We start from the raw sequence: 7,339 nt of genomic DNA on the forward strand, positions 1-7,339 counted from the left end.
TTATTAAAGGAAAGATCCTGTTACAGGAACTTTGGCTCAATAAGCTAGATTGGGATGAGTCCATTCCACTGCACTTGGAAACCGCTTGGAACAAGATTCAGCTTGCCTTGTCACAGTTAGAAGAGATCTCAATACCGAGATTTGTGATGAGTGAGCCAATGTCACCAATTGAAATTCATGCCTTTTCTGACGCATCGATGAGAGCCTATGGAGCCTGCGTCTATATCCGTTGCAAATCTGCAGAAGGTAGTAAAGTCTCATTGTTGACAGCAAAGTCGAAAGTAGCGCCGCTCAAGACAAAGACGCTCCCCCGTCTTGAGTTATGTGCCGCTCACCTCTTCGCGGACCTCTGTCGCAAAATAAAACCTCTTATCAAAGCACCGATCGAACGAAGTGTATATTGGTCAGATTCGGAAGTTTGTCTTCATTGGATTCGTTCCCATCCATCGTCGTTGTCAACGTTCGTATCAAATAGAGTTGCTGAGATTCAAGAGTGGTCAGAGGATAGCACGTGGCGGCATGTACCAACTAAACAGAACCCGGCAGATATTGTGTCAAGAGGTGGAGACGTAAAGGAAACGATAGAATCAATTTGGTTCACAGGTCCATCGTTTTTAACGGAGCCGGAAGATAAGTGGCCAACGAGCCCTCGGTTTGATCCGTCACCAGAGATTTTGCAGATGGAAGCAAAGAAGAGTGCGGTCGGACTGACTGCAATGGTCTCTACCTCATATTTGTTGGAAGTGATAGAAGGATTTTCCTCTCACTTAAAACTGCTGCGAGTGTTCGTTTACATGGTCCGCTTTATAAAGAAATGTAAAAAATTAGTAGTTCCTTCTGATAATGTACCTTCCCCTGTCGAATATCGAGACGCGTTTAATAAAATTGTCCAGATAGTCCAAGAGCACGAGTATCAAGAGGAAATTAAAAATGTTAGAAAAAATCTTGTTGTTAGCCCAAGCCTACAGAAGCTAAGTCCGTTTGTTCATGAAACCTCTCAGGCTGGGCTTACCTTTTCGTTGTTGCGGGTCGGGGGGCGACTAGCTAATGCTCCTATTTCGTACGATGCCAAGTTTCCAGTATTGTTGACGAAGCGCTCTCAATTTGTTCAGAGCTACGTCCGATACTTGCACGAGTCGAATTTTCATGTGGGTCCACGAGCACTAGTGAGTCTCTTGCGACAGCGCGTTTGGATAGTAAACGCGCAGGAAGTCTGCAGTCAGATAGTGCGGTCATGCATACGATGTTTTAAATGCAAGCCTCATCTGATGACTCAAATCATGGGAGATTTACCCCTAGATCGAGTTCGTGCTCTCCGCCCATTTTCCATATGTGGCGTGGATTTCTGTGGCCCTATTGAGACGACCTTGAAAATTCGTGGTAGGCCACCATACAAGTCCTACATTGCCCTGTTTGTTTGTTTTTCGTCTAAAGCAGTACATTTAGAAGTAGTTTCCGATCTGTCAACTGATTCCTTTCTATTGGCTTTTCAAAGGTTCGTTGGTCGCCGAGGATGTCCGCAGACCGTGCACTGCGACAACGCGACGAACTTCGTCGGAGCGAGTCGCCACTTCGCGGCACTGCGGCACCAGATCGAGAGCGAAGCGGACGAGCTGCGGCAATACGCATCAAAAAAAGGATGCGTATTTGCGTTCATACCGCCGCGGGCTCCGCACATGGGCGGACTATGGGAGGCAGGTGTGAAGTCTGCAAAGAACCTACTCCTACGAGCGGTGGGCAGCGCGAAGTTGACCGCAGAGGAGCTGCAGACCGTCCTCGTTGGAGTCGAGGCCGTCCTGAACTCGAGGCCCCTGGGCGCCCTCAGTCAGGACCCAAGCGACGGCGAGGCGCTGACTCCCGGGCACCTGTTGACAGGCGGGCCGCTCATCGCCCCACCAGCACCGCGGACCCCGGACCAGCAGGGTCTAACGTGCTTGCGGCGATGGCGGCTTGTCTCGTCAATCAAGCAAATGTTTTGGCAGCGTTGGTCCCGGGAGTACGTCTTGGGCCTACAGGCGCGGTCGCAGTGGCAGCGGGAGCAGGAGGACGCCAGGAAGGGCGATCTGGTCCTGGTCGCCGAGGACGACCAGCCGCCCCAGCAGTGGATCACCGCCAGGGTCGTCGAGACTCACGCCGGCGCGTACGGAAGGGTCAGGGTCGCCGACGTCAGGACGAGTAGAGGAGCATTGTTTCGGAGAGCAGTCCATAAGCTGGCAAGGCTGCCAATAGTTGAAGCCTAAGGAAGGCCTTCAACGGGGCCGGTGTATAATTAGATGTAGATAATAAGTGGAATTGTATGAAGTCTAGTATAAGTTAGTTTAGGGCGGAGCGGGAGCGCAAGTGAAGCTCTCACTTGCGCTCTCCCATGAATTCGCCCCGCTTCGCCGCACTAGATAAGCTAGGCTTAAGGTTTTGTTAATATGAATATAACCGAATTTATAACGTCGAAGAGTGCACGCATTTTCGTTTCGTTCGTTTTTTTTCGCAAGTTAATTATTTCTACAGCCACCGATTTTTCCTTTCGTTTTTTCGCGACGAGATAAAATAATCTCGATAAACAGTTATGTTTGATTGCATTTGTGAAGGTCAAATTGTCACCCTCATGATACTGAATATCAAAGTATTTGGCAATTAGTGAATGAAGTGCTGATTTTTCCTCACTTTTGAGATTATCATCTCGAATATAATTAGTTTTTAATTCCGTTTCCAATGCGTAAAAGTGTTCTTCATTTTTTAACATGTTTGTATAATTTTTCTTATGTTCCTTTATTATATTGATCATTGGAAATTCGTAATTATTTAGTTTAACAATATTCTTTCCAAAATCTATTTGGGCTGATGTAAGGTTTAGAATATTTCGTCCTAAAAGAAAATCCTGTTGTCCAATTTCGGGGTTATAAATATTTGCAGTCAAAATTTTTAGCATCATTTTTTTCCTGTTTTTAGCATCATACTACCTGTTATTATAGGTGCCAAAGTGCCGTGTTATGTTACGGCTCCTACCTGTGAGACCTGTTGCGCAATTTGTCCCTTTCACGTGTCCTTGCAATGACCCTCGCACGTGTTCATTGAAGCAAGGGATAAATCCCATGGGCAAATAAAAACCCCTTTATCTAAAATTTTAAGGGCTATAGACCCTAAATGAAATTTATTAAAATTTTGTGTAGACCTACAAAATCCCATTATTCGATAAAAATATCTTTCATATCTTTCGCTTGGCGTAGTACGGATTTTTGCCAGTATTTGTCTGGGCATTCGCCGGCGCAGGAGCCTGACGGTGGTCTTGTGTTTTTGGATGCTGTTTTTTATCCTTGTCCTCCTGGCTTCTGGCAAACGAAGCCGCGAAGGAGTACCTCTCGTGGTTAGATTCTATTTCTTGTGCCAAAGCGAGGGCTGACGAGGGCTTGCTTTGCCGAAAAGAGGACATCCGTAAGGCTAGGCTTAAGTCCCGAGATAAATACTTGAAGTGCGTCGTCCCGGAATTTGTCCCACAAAACCTTTGCCGCCGAGGCTTCGTACGACATGGTGGCTTTGTTGGTGAGCAAGCTCAGTTTTTTCTCGACATCGTCATAGTACTGCAGTAGGGTCATATTTCCCTGCCTGAGAGTACCCATCTCCTGCTCGATCTGACGCTTATCACTGTACATAAAGTCGAGTCGATTTATAATCGCGTCGAAATTTAGCACAGTGCCAAACGAGGATAGCACGGCATCGGCAGGGCCTCTTATTTTACTCCTAATAATTATAACGGCCTGATAATGGCGAGAGCTATTTACATAGTTACTAAAAATATAAGAAGCGGCTACCGCCGCTTGCCGCCAGGAAACGTATGCTTCCTGCGCTCCCGTAAATTCGGGCAGGCACTTGACGGCATCTAGGGGCTCGTCACATTTTACGTTGTCCCTAATTTCTATGGGTTCATATGCTTTGATTTTGGGAGCTTCCGCTTGCGCGGGAGCGATTTATACTGCGTTGACCTGTTCGGTCAGCCGCTGTATAGCCAGGCGAAGTTCATTTTCTTTTAAATTAAATTTTGAGTTAGCGACTTTTTTTGTCTTGGTTAATAATTTTCTATTCTGCAACTTTTGCGTTGTTGTATAAAAATGCTTCTTGGACGGCATGTTGAACGGCCGCCTATATAGTGGCTGTCATTTGTTCAATGCTGAAAGCCATTTTCGCGTGTATGAGTGCTCTAGCGTTTGCGCTTTTTGGGGTGGAAGATCTGGCCGGTCTTTCGGACTCGGACTCAGAATCACTGGAAAATTGTCTTACGCTTCTATATCGTTAGAAGGGATTGCTCATGTGAAGCTGTAGCTCTGTATAAAACCCGAAAAGAAACAAATTCATGCTCGGATTGCATGCCCACAGAGACAATTGGTAGGGTGAGGGTGCTTGCGAGAGCTGAGCCGTCGCTTTAGTTATGTGTGCGGGCTCGTCGAACTGGACTATTGCTTTGCCAAGTAATGGCAAGGTGAGGGGGACTGATTATCCTCTATGACACAAAGAGAACAATAAAAATAACAAAGTGCCACACACTGCATGCGCGGCCGTATCGTATTCCCAAAAATGGAGTGGGGAGACAAAACGGAAAAGAAAAATAAATAACCAAGACTGCGCAGCTTATACCAAGAATTTGTGTGTAACAAAGGAGACATATAAAAGCTGAATTAAAATGCACACAAAAAAAAAATTTGTATAAAAATACGATGCTAAACCGTCAGCCAATCAATGGAAATTAATTAATGTAAAGAAGTGTTAAAGGGGCTGCAGTTTTTTAGCTGTCAGTGAAACACAATTTCACAACTTTTCTTTATTTTTTATTTAACAAAAAACCAATGCAGACGTGAAGGATTTATGGAGGATGGGTGAAAGTGCTCACTTACATGATTTTACGATGGGCGCCAATTAATTAAATTAAGGTGTAAGGATAGGTGTATGTCCGTTGCTGGAGAGGATGTCTTCAGTAGAGGGTGATATGATATCCCTGGCGGTTGCCTAGGGTTCTTCCTTCTCGCTGGAAGTTATGTTGGGAGTTACTAACTCCCAAACTGAGTAACCAATCATACAAGTGAATTGCCCGTTGCAGACCGCTGACCTTGCACATTTCGCAGAAGTCATACGATCGCTGTCAGCCAATGAGACAAAGCCACAGCACATTACGGTACAATTTGCTGGCTAAGCTTTCGGGCCCGTTAGGCTGGAATCCATTTAAGGTGGACCATAAAAGAGTGAGTAAATAATAGTAATAATAAAAAATGATTACTATTAAAAAATGATTAATATTAATAACGATTAATATTAATGAAGGGGATAAGAATTAGCCTGCTCAGTCTACGCTGGGAGTTGGTTGTTAACTTGTATAGTAGCTATTGTATTTGTAAATCATCTTCGTTTTGAAATGTCTCTTCTAATTGTTGATTATTTGATTCTATTTTAGGTAGCCTAGATAAGGCGACTGCTACATTTAATGTTCTACTTGCACGGCAAACTGGTCTACCATCTTGAGCTAAGACAGCTCCTTAAGCATAATTATTAGCATCAGCAGTTAATTCAAATGTTATTTCAAAATCAAATAGTTATTAGTATTTTTAATTTTGACATTTGACATTTATTTTTGAACCCTTCTTAAGGCACTGGGTCATTGGTTTAGCAATTTTTGTAAATTCTCCAACAAACTTTCGGTAAAATCCGCAAAGACCCATAAATGATTTAATTTGTTTAGGAGTACTTAGAATTTTAAAATCGTGAATAGCTTGAATTTTATTTGGGTTTGTTTTCCTTCAGTAGTAATTATATGGCCTAAAAATTCTGTTTCTTTTTTCATGAATTCGCATTTATCTAATTGAAGTTTAAGATAGGATTTTCTTAATCGGACGAAGACTTTTTGAAGGGATTGAATATGTTCTTGTAGAGAGGATGAAAATATAATAATATCATCTAAATATAGAAGGCAATGAGTTCCTATTATATCATGAAGAATATTATTCATATTATTATTCAATAGTTATCTCGTTAAGTCCTCTGTAATCAATAGCCATACGAAATTTTGGAATGCCCGATGCATCCATTTTCTTGGGTACTATTACTATAGGGCTACAATAAGGAGATTTAGATTTGCGGGCAATGCCTTATTTAATCATATCGCCTACTTGATTTTCTACTTCATTGTCATAAATATAGGGATAAGTATCCGGTCTTCTATAAATGGGATCTTCATGTTTAGTTTTAATGTTATGTTTGATTTCATTTGTGAAGGTCAAATTGTCACCCTCATGATACTGAATATTAAAGTATTTGGCCATTAGTGAATGAAGTGCTGATTTTTCCTTACTTTTGAGATGATCATCTCGAATATAATTAGTTTTTAAATCCGTTTCCAATGCGTAAATGTGTTCTTCATTTTTTAACATGTTTGTATAATTTTTGTTATGTTCCTTTATTATATTGATCATTGGAAATTCGTAATTATTTAGTTTAACAATATTCTTTCCAAAATCTATTTGGGCTGATGTAAGGTTTAGAATATTTCGTCCTAAAAGAAAATCCTGTTGTCCAATTTCGGGGTTATAAATATTTGCAGTCAAAATTTTTAGCATCATTTTTTTCCGACTCGACTAATCAGAAATAAGCTACCTGTTATTATAGGTGCCAAAGTGCCGTGTTATTTTACGGCTCGTACTGGTGAGACCTGTTGCGCAATTTGTCCCTTGCACGTGTCCTTGCAATGACCCTTGCACGCGTTCATTGAAGCAAGGGATAAATCCCATGGGCAAATAAAAACCCTTTATCTAAAATTTTAAGGGCCATAGACCCTAAATGAAATTTATTTATTTTATTTATTAAATTTATTTTATGTGTAGACCTACAAAATCCCATTATTCGACTAACCCTACTATGGTTGTGTTTGATTGAATGGGCTAAGTATGTTTTTTTTTTTTAAATGGATGAAGATATGAAAATTTTTTTCGGCTCCGCCCAAAGTTAGCTTTCCGTTCTTGTTTGTATTAATTTGATTCCATTTTATTTTGATGGAATCCCTTTGCCTCATCTAGTTTTTATACCCTTGCAGAGGGTATTATAATTTTGGTCAAAAGTGTGCAACGCAGTGAAGGAGACATCTCCGACCCTATAAAGTATATATATTCTTGATCAGGATCACCTCCTGAGTCTGAGACCGTCTGTCTGTTTCTACGCAAACTAATCTCTCAGTTTTAGAGCTATCGAGTTGAAACTTTGCACACATCCTTCTTTCCTTTGCAGGCAGTATATAAGTCGGAACGGCCGGGATCGGTCGACTATATCCTATAGCTGCCATATAACTGATTGATCGGAAATGCCA

The sequence above is a fragment of the Drosophila ananassae genome (genome assembly GCF_017639315.1).
Source record: "Drosophila ananassae strain 14024-0371.13 chromosome Y unlocalized genomic scaffold, ASM1763931v2 tig00000098, whole genome shotgun sequence".
Lineage (NCBI taxonomy): Eukaryota > Metazoa > Arthropoda > Insecta > Diptera > Drosophilidae > Drosophila > Drosophila ananassae.